A 15,273-nucleotide genomic window follows, 5' to 3' on the forward strand; every position below is an offset into this window, starting at 1 on the left:
TATACCATGGAATACTATGCAGTCATAAAAAAGAATGAATTCATGTTCCTTGTAGCAACACAGATGGAGCTGGAGGCCATTATTTATTTATTTTGTTTGTTTGTTTGTTTGTTTGTTTGTTTGTTTTTGAGACGGAGTCTCACTCTGTTGCCCAGGCTGGAGTGCTGTGGCATGATCTTGGCTCACTGCAAGCTCCACCTCCCGGGTTCAGGCCATTGTCCCTCCTCGGCGTCCCAAGTAGGTGGGACTACAGGCTCCCGCCACCATGCCCAGCTAATATATATATATATATATATTTTTTTTTTTTTTTAATAGAGATGGGGCTTCATCTTGTTAGCCAGGATGGTCTCAATCTCTTGACCTCGTGATCCACCCGCCTCAGCCTCCCAAAGTGCTGGGATTACAGGTGTGAGCCACTGCACCCGGCCCGCTGGAGGCCATTATTCTAAGCAAACTAACACAGAAACAGAAAACTCAATACCACATGTTCTGACTTAAAAGTGAGAGCTAAACAACAAGAACATATGGACACAAAGTGGGGAACAGTAGACACAGGGGCTCATTCAGAAAAGAAGGTGGAGGAAATAGAGGATCAGAAAAAAATACCTATCAGATACTAATGCTTAGTACGTGGGTAACGAAATAATCTGTGCACCAAACCCCTGTGACATGAATTTGCCTATATAACAAAACTGAACGTGTAGCCCTGAATCTTAAATAAAAATTAAAAGAAAAAAGAAAAGGAAAATTAGGTGTGGTGGTATGTACCTGTCCTAGATACTTGGGACGTTCAGGCAAGAGGATTGTCTAAGCACCGGAGTTTGAGGCTGCATTGAGCTTTGATCACATCACTGCACTCAAGCCTGGCAACAGAGCAAGACCCTGTCTTAAATAAATACATAAATAAATAACAAAAGAAATATAAACACTCAACAAAGTAAAGTTCACAGTGCCTACCATCCAGTCACATATTGCCAGCATTCAAAGAGGTGGGAAACTATGACTCAAAAAAAGGAAAGCCTGGGCGCGGTGGCTCACGCCTGTAATCCCAGCATTTTGGGAAACTGAAGCAGGTAGATCACCTGAGGTCAGGAGTTCGAGCCCAGCCTGACCAATATGGTGAAACCCCATGTCTACTAAAAATACAAAAATTATCCTGCCATGGTGGTGTGTGCCTGTCATCCCAGCTGCTCAGGAGGCTGAGACAGGAGAATTGCTTGAACTGGGAGGCGGAGTTTGTGCAGTGAGCAGAGATTGTGCCACTGTACGCCAACCTGGGTGACAGAGAGAGACTCCATCTCAAAAAAAGAAAAAAAAAAAAAGAAAAGTTATCTAGAGACATAGAAGATATTTTTAAAAATGTAAAAAAAAAAAAAAAAAGACCGTAATTAAACTTCTAGAGATAAAAATACAACTAGATGGAATAAATGACAAAAGGAAAGATTAGTATACTTGAAGACATGGTGACAGAAACTCTCAACAGAAACTCTTTTCTCTTTTTACAAAGAAAAGAGTAACAAAAAGTAAACAAAGCATCAGTGAGCTGTAGGGCAATTTTAAACAGCCAAATATACATGGAATTGGAGTTGTACAAAATTGGAGAGTAGAAAGAGAATGGAACAGAAAATGATTTTTTCCAAATCTGATAAAAAATTATAATCCTACAGATTGAATAAGTCAATGAACCTGAAGTATGATACACATGTGAAGAAAACTACATCAAGGCCCATTGTAATTAAATAGTTCAAAACTAGTGAGAAACAAAAATACATAAAGGAAGCCAGAGAAAAATGATACATTATAAGTGGACCAAAGATGTGGATAACAGCAGTTCTCATTAAAAAACAATGCAAATGAAATGGTAGTGAGGCAATATTTTTATTATGCTGAAATAAAAAAACGTAACCTAAAATATCTTTTCTAAAGCAAGGGCAAGACATAAAGGTTTTTTTTCAGAAATAGAAAGGATGACAGAATTTATCACAACCACCCCAGCACTATAAGACATACTAAACAAAGGCCTTCAAGCAGAGTAAAATGACATCAGGGGAAACCTGACCTACACAAAGGAATGAAGGGCACCAGAAACCACACATACATGGGTAAATAAATGAAATATGTTATTATTATGTAAAGCTCTTTAAAAGATAACTGACCATTTAATCAAAAGTAGAAACCATCTATTATGGCATTCATAACATATTTAAAAATAAAATACGTGTCAATATTAGCTCAAAGGCTGGGCCAGGTAAAATGGGAATATAGTACTACAAGGTTCTACTATACATGAAATGGTATGATATAACATACAGGTATGTGTAATGAGTTAAAGGTATATACTATAAACTTTAGTGTAACCACTAAATTAACCAAAAACTGTAGCTAATAAGCCAACAAATGAAATAAATCACAAAACGTACTCAATCCCAAAGAGGCAGAAAAAGTTGAAAAAGAGAATAAAGAGCTCGTGAGATAAATAAAGAATAAGAATCAAAATAATAGATTTAAATCAAGCCATATTAATAATCACAAAATACATAAATGGCCTAAAAATTCAAATAAAGGCAGAGATTTTAAGATTGTAAAAAAAAAAGGGAAACACAAATATATGCCATCTTTAAAAAAAAGGCACTTCAAATATAAAGACACAAAAAGGTTACAAGTATGAAGATGTTAAAATGTATAGCATGCTAATGCTAATCAAAAGAAAGTAGGAATAGCTATATTAATATCGGACAAAGTAGATTTCAGGACAAAAAATACTACCAGAGATAAAGAGGTCATTTCATGAGAATAAATGATATGATAGTGATAAAAGCATCCATTCATAAAGAAGATACAATAACCCTAGACATTTCTACACATAAGAAGAGAGCTTCAAAGGACATGAAACAAAAACTGTACAACTGAAAAGAGTAATAGATGAAGACACAGGAGCAGTTGGAGATTTTAATACCCTTTTCTCAATAATTGATAGAACATGTGGAGAAAAGATCAGCAAGGGTATGGAAAATTTGAACATTATCAACCAACTTGGCATAATTGATATTTATAGAGTATTATACTGAACAACATTCTCATTGCATCCATACATTGTATTTACCAAGATAGACCATATTCTAGGCCATAATAGATGTCTCAATACATTCAAAAGAATTCAAGTCATACGTGTATGTTCTCTGACCACAATAACAGTAAATTAGAAATCAGTAACAGAAAGATCTTTGGAAAATCTCCAAATATTTGGAAATTAAATAACACACTTCTAAGAATTAAATAACAGACTTCTAAAGGGTCAAAAAAGAAGAAATTAGACATTTGGAGCTAATTAAAATGAAAACACAACATATAAAAGTTTATGGGCTGCCTACAAAGAAGTAATGAGAATGAAATTTATAGTGTAAATGTCTATGTTATAAATGAAAAAAAGGTGTCAAATTGACGACTTCAGCTTCTAATTCAAAAAATTAGAAATAAAGAGCAAGGTAAACAGAGTAGAGGGAAGAAAATAACAAATATCACTGTGGAAATCGATAAAATTGGAAACAGAAAACAATAGGGAAAATCAGTAAAAACAAAAGTTTCCGCACAACGAAGGAAACAACAAAATGAAGAGATAAAAGCTGGTTCTTTGAGAAGGTCATTAAAGTTGATAAACTCCTAGCCAGACTTAACAGGAACAAAAAACAGATAACATAAATTACCAGCATTAGAAGTGATATCACTACAGATTCTAATGATATTAAAAGGATAATAAGGGACTACTATGGACACTTTTATGCTAATAAATTCAACAACTTAGATAAAATGGACAAATGACGTGAAAGACAAACCAATAAAATTGACTGAAAAGTGAGTTCATATATCCTATGTCTATTAAAGAAATTTAATTTGAAGTTCAAATCTTTCTACAAAGAAAACTCCAGGCCAAGGTGGCATCACTGGTGAATTTTCCCAAACATTGAATGAAGAATTACTATTCTATACAAACTCTTTCAGAAAACTGAAAAGCAGTAAACACTTTCCAACTCTTCTCTGATGCCAGTTTTACCCTGATACCAAAACTAAACAAAAACATAATAGATACAGATAAGTATCCTGCATGAGCATAGATGCAAAATTCTCATCAAAGTACTAGCAAATCAAATACAACAGAATATAAGAAGGATAATACCTCATGAGCAAGATGGGTTTATCCCAAGAATGCAAGGCTGATTTAACATTCAAAACTCTGTCAGTGTAATGTCCCATATCAACAACAAAAAGGAAAAAATATATAATCATCTCAATAGACTCAGAAAAAAATAATCCAGTATCCATTTCTGATTTTAAAAACACAACTCTTATCATGGAAAAGAAGGGAACTTCTATAACACGTTATATATTGCAGTTAAGTTTCCAGGGTAACTCACACATCTAATTCTTGGATAAATTATTGTATCTGTGCAATTATAAAGAAATGGAGGCAGCATTGTTGCAAATCTATAACCTGGCATGTCAATTCCATAATTATCAAGTTTCATCTGTATGAGAGGTACCATACTAGGTTCTAGGAGTCCAATGTCAAATGTGGCATCCTTTGAAGAACTTGAAGCCTAAACAGAGGCAAATGGATATGTCACATGCAGGCAATAAACATTCACTGATGCAATGATTTAAAATATACAAGAAATAATTATGCCAAGGGAAATGAGCCAGACCAAAAAAAGAGTACATATTATGTAATTCTGATATGTATAATTCTAGAAAAATTAATCTGTGATGGCAGAAAATAGGCCAGCAATTGCTTGAGGATGAGATCAAGGGAACAGGGAGCATAGTCTGGAGGGATTTGTAAGGGGCACAGGGAAACTTCTAGGGGTGATGAATATGTTCCTCTTATTGATTGTGGTGATGTTTTCAATAGTATGTACATATATCAGAACTTATTAAAATGTGTGTTTTAAGTATATATGGTTTATGTAAATTAAACCTCAATAAAGCTGCTAAAATATATTTTATACTACAATGTGGACATTTAGGAAGGAATGGATATTATTTTTCCTATAGAAGATGCCATACTCCAGAGAGGCCTCCTGAACAGATATTGCTGAACCCAGCCACAGCTCTCTGTATCAGAAGCTTCTTACAGGAAACAAGAGGACACATTCAAATTCTATAATTTGAGAACAGATTAATAAAATGACCATTTACGAAAATGCAAGAAAGATTTGGAATAAGACAAGGGATAGTACAGCACCTCATGGCTCGTAGCACTCACTACCATTAGACTAGAAGTGGAGGGGAGAAGTGTCTCCTAGAACCTGGGGAGAAGGTGCCCTGCTAAGGGAGACATTTGAAAAAGAGCTGAGACATCATAGCACACATTTAACCTACATGGACATTTTAGGGAAGGAGCAGAGGAACAAAAACCCTAACTGTATTATCCTCCCTCCTTCCCAACCTCTACAGGTGCTCCCCATTGGCCAACCCCACCAAAAGCCAAAAAATAAGGAGGCATTCAGCCAAACAGCCTCTTCAGTATTGGAATAGCATGGAAAATGGATCTGGAAAGACAAATAGGTGATCTACAGCATAATCTCCATTATAGTGTACTTTATCTTTATCCGGTTGATGTGGTTTGGATCTGTGTCCCCACCCAAATCTCATGTTGAATTGTAATATCCAGTGTTGGAGGTGGGGCCTCGTGGGAGGTGTTTGGATCATGAAGGCAGATTCCTTATGAGTGATTTGGGCCATCCCTTTGGTGATGAGGGAGCTCTTGCTCTGAGTGGACAGGAGATCTGGTCATTCAAAAGTGTGTGGCATGCTCCCTGCCTCCACCTGTTCTTGCTCGTGCTTTTGCCATGTGGCTTGCCTGCTCCCTGTTCACCTTTTGCGATGATTGTAAGCTTCCAGAAGCCTCCCTGGAAGCCGAGTAGATCCCAGCACCATGCTTCCTGTAAAATCTGAAGAACTGTGAACCAATTAAACTTCTTTTCTTTATAAATTACTTTATACATGGTAAAGGTATTTCTTTACAGTAGTGCAAGAATGGCCTAATACACAGGTTCGGGATCAAAAGACAAAAAGTAGACAGAACTAACACAGTCACATTTTTCCTCTGGAAAACAATAATTATTTCAGACTTTTACTTAACAATATAAGGCTTCATCTTCCTTCTGATTGGACAGTCTCAGTTCCTGCATTTGGTAAGATGTACTGATAAGCATGAATTTGACAAGCAGTGCCCTATGCCAGTAGTGGACAAACTATGGCTTATGGGCCAAATCTGTCCCATTGACTGTTTTTATACAGTCTGCAAGGTAAGAATGATTTTTACGCATTTAAATGATTGAAAAAATATCAAAAGAAGGCCGGGCGCGGTGGCTCACGCCTGTAATCCCAACACTTTGGGAGGCCGAGGCGGGCGGATCACAAGGTCAGGAGATCGAGACCACGGTGAAACCCCGTCTCTACTAAAAATACAAAAAATGAGCCGGGCGCGGTTGTGGGCGCCTGTAGTCCCAGCTACTCGGGAGGCTGAGGCAGGAGAATGGCGTGAACCCGGGAGGCGGAGCTTGCAGTGAGCCGAGATTGCGCCACTGCACTCCAGCCTGGGCGACAGAGCGAGACTCCGTCTCAAAAAAAAAAAAAAAAAGAAAAAATATCAAAAGAAAAAAATCCGTGACATGAAAATTACATGAAATTCAAATTTCAGGGTCCATAAATAAAGTTTTACTGGAACTAGGCATCCCCATCAATTTACATGTTGTCTGTAGTTGCTTTTGCACTGCAAGTGGCAGAGTTGAGAAGTTGCCCACAAAACCTAAAATATTTATTCTCTGACTTTTTACAGAAGAAGTTTCCTGACTCCCACCCTAGCTAAAGAAGCTGCAGATGTGGGGACAGATTCATCTGGAGCCATGCCCTGGCTCCATCACTCCTTTCCTGTGTCATCCTGACATGTTACACCATTTCCACAAGTTTCAGTTTTTTCAAGACAAAAAGGGGATAGTAATGCCTACTGTATAGAGTCACCACTGAGCTTTATATAACAGAACAAAAGTAAAATACCTGGCACAGGGACTAACACACACAGAAAATTATTTCTGTCACTAAATGAATAATAGGTGAAAATACCAGGGAACATCAAACAATGCAAGTTTTCCTGCCTTACTGATTATATAACTTTTCCACTTTACCATTTACTAAACATACGTCTATCTTCTCATCATTCCAACTGGTGTCAGAGGAGATTTACTTCTCATCTAAAGCTTATCCCTTGCCTGTAGGCACCAGATCCCATCCCTTTCAAATCTGCTTAAATAATAGTTTCTAATCTTTAGTGTGCTTACAAAGCGTCTGGCTGTTACAATACAGATATGTGAGCCTGCAGAAAAATCTGCATTTCAAAATTACTTTAAGGAGAAAATTCTCTCTTTCTCTCTCTCTCTCTCTCTCTCTCTCTCTACACACACACACACACACGCGCGCGCGCGCGAGCACACACACACATACACACCCCTCTCTTCCTTTCTAACATTTTTGTAATCTCTTTCTTCATAGACTTCTCTCCTATCAGTATCATTTATCTTTAAAAAAATAATATGGAGTTTCTGTTGTCATAATATTTTTTCTAGCTACCACCAATCTGTTTTATTCTACCATCAAACTCCTCACATGTGCAAATTATGCTACATCTGAAGCTATTTAGGAAACTTATTTTATGATTTCTATATCTGTAATTTCCTGTGCCACCTCTCACTTTCTATTTCTTCATTCTCTATTTCTTTTGTTAATTACTTGTCATCATCTCTTCATCAAACATAGAACCTCCTTTGCTCAGGTTACTGCCTCACAACCTCTTACTCCCAGTGAACTCATCAGGCCCTTGTCAGCACCATCTTTAGGGGACTTCAAAATGGGAGGCTAACGTGCTTTTACCACAAGGCCATGGAGTTGTATTCAGGGTTTCCTGACATAGTTCCCAGGTCTAGGGTTTGAGGGAGCTCAAAAGGTAAAACCCATTTTTCCCTTCCTGAATTAACAGAGACAAGAGCGAGACAGAAATAATGCAAATAGAAAAATAAGATAAAAAATGTTTACTACTGATAAGACTGATTTGTGGAGAATGTAGCTTATGTCAGCACCTATGTAGGTTTGCAATACTGAGACACTGAGTTCTGCAGATTTACCCACCCAGTAACAGGCATTGCTGGCTAAGATCAGAAATTGGAAACAGCTCTTCCTGACAACTGTGAGTCCATTCACAGAAAGAAGGACTCTCTGCCTAATTTTAATTATCAGAAGAGAAAGTTGACAATGTGGACGTGGAAACATGTTAGGTAAAAGATACAATGGGATACAGAACTTGGTAACAGTGAGCTATGAGATTAGAGAATTCTACTTGAGTTTGGGAAAAGATATTTCAAATGTTTAGAGAAGAAACATGCTATAGAAACATGTTATAAAGGGATGTACTTTCTGATAATAGGGATACTCTAGAATGGCCTAGGGGGAAAAATCCTAAATTATCATTTTAAAATGCTCTGATTTTTGGCTGGGTGTGGTGGCTCACGTCTGTATCCCAGGACTTTGGGAGGCTGAGGCAGGCAGATCACCTGAGGTCAGGAGTTCGAGACCAGCCTGGCCAACATGGCAAAACCCCATCTCTACTAAAAATACAAAAATGAGTCATTTTTGTATTGTGTAGCATTGTGGCAGGCACCTGTAACACCAGTTACTCAGGAGGCTAAGACAGAAGAATCACTTGAACCCGGGAGGCAGAGGTTGCAGTGAGCCTAGATAATACCACTGCACTAAAAAACAAACAAACAAACAAACAAACAAAAAACCTCTAATTTTTAAGGGGACAACTAAAGAAATCTTCGGAAAGGGACTAGAAAAAACACCAAATGTGGGGCACATGACCAAGACTAAGCTGAAAGATCAATGTGAACTTGTATAAATAGTGTCAGGAAGACCAAAGTCCTCACTGAGGATATATGAGCAAGATGAGGTTCAGAAATGCCAGACAACAAAAGTAACTTTATAGATATGGTCAAAATGAAAAGAAAGAGAAATGATCTCAGAGAAGATGATGTAATGTTCAAAGATTACAAAGAAAAGGCAACTGACACAACATTGCTCTTAAGCAAGTCATTTTATCTTTCCATGACACACTTTCCTGCCTCCTCAACAAATGAAAATGTGTTGGACACCAAGTTGCCAGTTTATTTTTGTTTTGATATTCATGAAAGTGAATGATCTTCAACCTAGGAAGGAAGGTATATATAATGAAGAGCTTTAATTATAATTACAGCATGATGAGAAACAAAAAGTAGATTGAATTACTAAATGGAACAGCTACTATAAGTACACTAAATAATAAGGTACGCCACGCTGACTTCATTTCCACTGATGAGTTGATAGGGAAATGTCACTAACCATAAAGTTTCTTGATTTCAGTAAAATGTGTGATTAATCCTCCAATGATATAATTTTGGATAAGAAAACACTTGGAGAATAGAAAGGAACATGTAATTGGTATTAAATTTAATAATAGTATATCTTTTTATCATTCTAGCTGTGTAGTCTCGCAAACATGACTAAACTTCTCTGGGTCTGTTTCCTAATTGGATAAAAACAAAAGTAAACCATCAGACTATTTAATTCTGAGCTGATTTGCTACTCTAAAATTTAAAGATTGTAATGTTTCAAATAATTTGATATCAATATATAAGGAGATCAGTAAATTACAACAAGATCTTGTCTTGGTTTTGCGCAGTTCAAGGTATTTATAAGTGATTTGGATAAAGATATTGAAGGCCTAATTATGGAACTTACAGATAACACAAATATGGATTGGGTGACAAAAATGGCATGCTGAAGAATCAGGATCTGAAAAGAAGCCTCAAGAGATTAAAGCTTATAGGTTACTTTAGTACTCAAATGAAAATTGAGAATACCTAGTTTGCCAACAGTTTATCTATGTGAGAAAGCAATGCTGATCTCAAATTTAGCATGAACCAAGTGTTAATATGAGTGCAGAGAGAGAGAGACTGAGAGAGAAATAATTGCACCATATTGTCAATATACATCAAGAACTTTAAAAGCTTCATAACTTTTTTTTTTTTTTTTGAGACAGAGTCTAACTCTGTCGCCCAGGCTGGAGTGCAGTGGCGCCATCTCGGCTCACTGCAAGCTCCGCCTCCCAGGTTCATGCCATTCTCCTGCCTCAGCCTCCTGAGTAGCTGGGACCCCAGGCGCCCGCCACCTCGCCCGGCGAATTTTTTGTATTTTTAGTAAAGATGGGTTTTCACAGTGTTAGCCAGAATGGTCTCGATCTCCTGACCTCGTGATCCGCCCACCTCAGCCTCCCAAAATGCTGGGATTATAGGCGTGAGCCACTGTACCCGGCCCAAAAGCTTCATAACTTTTAACCACAAATTTTCACTTCTGATAGTTCAGAATTGAACTATCAGAGAGAGAAAAAAAAGTAAGATATTGTCTAAGGAGGCAATGATGAATAAATATGTCCCTAAGTATCAGCTACAAAAATTTATTGCTGAACTATTTATAATCATTTAAAATTTAAAAATCATAAACATGCAAGAAAAAGAAGAACATGTATTTATATAAATTGTGACAACCCATACAACAGATTCCTATAAAACCAAAAAAGTATATATAGCCATGTGGATGATCATTATATATGATTGAAAAAAAATCCACAGGTTTACAATACAGTATATTTAGTACGAACTCATTTTTCAAAAAACATATATGTGTATTTAATAGATTGGCTCAGAAATCCATGTGTGTGTATGTGGAATACTTTTCCAGGCATACACTGGCAATACCCCACTAATTTGTGTTTTCACCAGTATACCACAGGACAATGGCAGGTTGTAGCAGTCATCTGTTGGGTTTGAGCAATCCAGCATTCATTTCCTGTTCTTTTAGTAAAAGTGATCCAATTTTTACTGGGGTCAACTCTATCCCAATCTGGAGTTGCCATGTGATCCCAGCCTGAATCAATTAGTACCTTTCATTCCCCTGCCATAATATGTTGTTCAGAAATTGTCACTGGACTAATTTGAGTCAAATATTAACTTTCTAGCTGAATTTGGGTGAAAGATCCTCTTTTTCCTGAGATTTGAAACTAAAAGGAAGCTGTTTCGACCTATACAGCAGCCGTATTTCTACTGATATGATAGAATCTGTCCAAAAGTGGACCCAACAGAGAAGTAGGGCACAAATGTGCAGAAATAATCCAGATACTAAACCTGTCCTTTAAGCCTGTGTATACAGTTCTACTTAGAATCAGTTGATCCCACTTCCCCAAATTTTCAAGTTTTTTTTTTTTTTTTCAACTTTACTATGGTTTGAATGTGTTCCTCAAAGTTCATATTTTGGACACTTAATCCTCAGTGCTACAATGTTGAGAGGTGAATCTTTAAGGGATGATTAGGACATGAGGGCCCTGACTTCATAAGTGGATTAATGCTATTGTAGAGGTGGTAGATTAGTTATCTTGAAAGTTGGTTCCTGATAAAAGAATGAATTTGGCCCCCTTCCCTTCTTTCTCTCTTGTGTGTGCTCTCTTGCCCTCCCACCTTCAGCCATGGATGACACAGAAAGCAGGGCCTTGTCAGATGTGGAATCCTCAACCTTAGACTTTCTAGACTCCAGAGCTATAAGAAATGAATCTCTGTTCTTATAAATTACTCAGTCTCAGGTATTCTATTTTGGCAGCACAGAACAGAATAAGACAGCTTTATTGAGGTATGATTGAGGGAAAAATTGTATATATTTAAGGTATACAGAAAGATGTTCAACATCACTAATCAGAAAATGCAAATCAAAATCACAGTGAGATATTATTTCACACCAGTTAGGATGGCCATATGAAAAAGTAAGAAGAGAACAATTGTTGGCAAGGATATGGGGGAAATGAACCCATATACACTGTTGGTGGGAATGTAAATTGGTGCTACCATTATAGAAAATAGCCATTATAGAAAATAACCATCCTAGATAAGTTTTAAGGATATTCCTTTAAAAATTAAAAATAGAACTACCATTTGATTCAGCCATCACATTTTTAGGTATATATCCAAAGGAAATAAAATCAGTTGAAGAGATCACAATAGCCATGACGTGGAAGTAATTTGTGTTCATAATGGACGAATGGTTAAAGAAAATGTAAAATGTGGTGTGTGTATAGGGGTGTGTGTGTGTATGTGTGTGTGTGTGTTTTCAGCCCTAAAAGTTAATTCTGCCATTTGTGACAATATGAATGAACATAGAAGATATTATGCTAAAAGAAATAAGCTAGACACAGAAAGGCAAATATTGCGTGATCTTACTTACATGTGGTATCTTAAAAAGTCAGACTTACAGAAAAAGAGGGTAGGGAGTTGGAGGTGGGGGAAATAAGGGGATTTTGGTCAGAGGGTACAAACTTTCAGTTACAAGATGAATAAGTTCTGGGAATCTAGTGTACAGCGTGGTAACTATCACTAATAATAGTTAATGATAATATATTATATATTTAAAATTTACTGAGAGAGTAAGTCTTAAGTGTTCTCAACACACACACACACACACACACACAAAGGTAACAAAAATTTTCAGCTTTTTAAGCCAATAAATTTCTGTTTGGCTTTGCTGGTGTAAATGGTACTTTCATGTTCTTATGACGTTAAGTGTTCTAATAATATGGTGCAGTGAACTGAGAATAAGTCCAGAGTTTACTATTGAGCTCTGTATCAAGAACACCGATGTGTCCTGTGGCCAGCTCCTTCCACCAGATAATTCAGAGTTATCTGGGACTCCAATAAGGTAGATATTCTCATTTGGGGAGTGGGACAGAAATCTCAAGGTGGTCTCCGGAGCCAATGACTCTACTAGCTGTCTTGAGAGTAGGGGAGAGTACAATGGGAAGACCCTGAGGCAAGAAAGTGATCAGAGGAAACTTAAGGTCAGAGTCTCCTGGAAGAATGATTTTGTTTTTAAATTGGCATTAATTAGAAATGATAAATACAGTCAAATATCAGTCACTGAAGTTCCCTGTGCAATGGCAATTAATACAGCTAGTTTTCCCCTAAGATCTTTCTCATGGCTTAAGCATCATTGGATGATTCTGACAGCCATGCAGATAACATGCTATAGAGAGAAAATCCACTGAAAGCTCAGGAAAGAAGTGGCATTGGAGTCAACCCTGATGAAGACAGGGCAACTGCCAAGGGGCCTAAGGAAAGGGTTGCAGGCAGGCTCCCTAATGCAGGGAAACGATGCGAGTGTAGGAGCAACAAACACCTGGTGAGCTCCAAGCAGCAGGCTGGTGTAGACAGTGGCAGCAGCCTACATCTGAGAGAAGGGTCAAGATCTAAGACCTGGGGCAAAGGTAACAGGAAAAGAAGCTGATAGACTGAGAGAGGGCAAAGGTAGGTGCCACCCAGAAATGTTGGTATCCTAGAAAAGAGATGAGAACCTCAGTCCTGCGGTCACACAGCTGCTAGACAGAGAAACTAATAAATATCTGAGTTAAATGTTAAAGTGATTACTTTGTATCTAAAAACTAGAATTTGGGGGCATGGAATTCTTCTTTCTCCTCCTCCTCTGCCTTATTCTCTCTTCCTCCTTTTCTCCCTCTTCTTCTCTCCTCCTCCTCTTAACCCTCCTCCTCCTTCGTCATTGTTGTCATCAACTCCTCCTCCTTCTTCCTCCTCCTCCTCCTCCTTCTTCTTCTTCTTCTCCTCCTCCTCCTCTTCCTCCTCCTCCTTCTTCTCCTCCTCCTTCTCCTCCTTCTTCTTCTTCCTCCGCCTCTTCTTCTTCTTCATCTCTTCCTCCTCCTCCTTCTCTTTCTCCTTCTTCTCCTCCTCCTCCTTCTCCTTCTCCTTCATCTTTTATTGCTTATCTGTATTTCCTAATTTTTCTATATGAGAAAAACTTTCATCGAATGGCCAAAAAGGAGTATTTGCTTAGACTGATAGAAATATAATATCCTGACCTAAGGAATTCTACCACTGGATATAACAGCCACTCTTCAGCTTTCAGTGATCTACCTACCTCGGCACACAATTCTGACATCAGCTGTAAGAAAAACATTGATAAATTAGAAGGAGAATGGGAGTAGGAAAAACATTTGAAATCACCTTTTTTAAAGCAGTAGTTGAGAGAACTGAAATGTCTAGCCTGGAAAAGAGATCTCTGAGGGGTATGAAGTGTAGCTATACCAAGTACAAAGTAGGTGCTTATTTCATGGTTTTGAATAATCTGTAGTTAAGTAAATTACATCTCCCTTATTAGATTACAAACTTTTTTATGAGAGGAAATTGTGAACTGTATTTCCTTCTGTCCCTTCAGAACCTGTTACCAAGCTTTGTGTATAGTGAAGGTTCATAAGATATTTAGCAGTTGATTATATTTCATTCATAGCCCTTCACAGTTCTCTATAAATAGCTAGAGGAAGAGCCCAGGAGCTAGGAATTAAGTAAAGAACATTTTTTATCTATATGCTTTTCTAGATCACCCTTTCCCCCTAGACTGCCCTGGCACTGAAGAACTTTTTGCCTTCTTATTTCCAATGACATCAGCCTCCAATTCACTAGATCTGCCTACTGCTCCTCACATGGGTGTCCCATCATCATGGATTGCTCTCCCATGGAGGTTTTAAACTGAAATTCCAATTGCATTTTAAATTAAATTTTCTAAGCCAATGCCCTGTCAATGCCTCTACCACGCTTAAGACTAAATTCATCATCTTGTCATCCAAATTTATTTTTTCCATATTTCTGGTTACCATGCCATCACTGGCCTGCTAAATGGTGTTTAAAACCTCCAAGTCATCTCTCTTCCAAATCCAAATGCTCTGTTGACAAAAGCATCTTCTTTTTGCCATTGCATCCTCTCTTCTATTTAAACTATTGTCTCCATTCACACCCTCTTCACCATACTTCATACTCTTATTATCTACTTTCTAGATGATAATAATAGTATTTAATTTAACTCCTCAGTTTCCTCTTCACACTCCAACATGTCTTTCACATTGATTCCAGATTAGTGTTCTCAATGCTCCATTCCGATTATGGTACTTTACTCACTAAAAATCATTCCTGACTCCCTTTAAGACTAAATAAAATGTAAATCTTCTGGTTTATTGCACAAGGCTTTTAACAAATTGATCCTAAACTGTTTTTACCAGCATGATTTCCAACAACGTTTATAAATCAGCCCTCCCTTCAAACAATTTGTTCTACTCAAATGCTTTTTTGAGTCTGTCCT

This window comes from Macaca fascicularis, chromosome 3, assembly GCF_037993035.2.
Source record: "Macaca fascicularis isolate 582-1 chromosome 3, T2T-MFA8v1.1".
NCBI classification, from domain to species: domain Eukaryota; kingdom Metazoa; phylum Chordata; class Mammalia; order Primates; family Cercopithecidae; genus Macaca; species Macaca fascicularis.